Raw genomic sequence first — 231 nt, forward strand, 5'->3', positions numbered from 1 at the left:
ACACTAGTGACATCTAATTTTATTGATTACTGAAAAATCGGTAGAGGAATATTATTAATCAAATTACTGATGCACGAAAAATATAGATAAAAAATATTTGGAAGCCTAGAGTACATAACTAACAAACAATAACTAACCAATATATTGTTTACATGACAAATCGTTTGATGATTGTGTATGGTAAAATATAAGAAACACAGACATATGCATAGACGTACCCACCCACCCACC

The sequence above is a fragment of the Penaeus monodon genome, chromosome 25 (assembly GCF_015228065.2).
Source record: "Penaeus monodon isolate SGIC_2016 chromosome 25, NSTDA_Pmon_1, whole genome shotgun sequence".
Lineage (NCBI taxonomy): Eukaryota > Metazoa > Arthropoda > Malacostraca > Decapoda > Penaeidae > Penaeus > Penaeus monodon.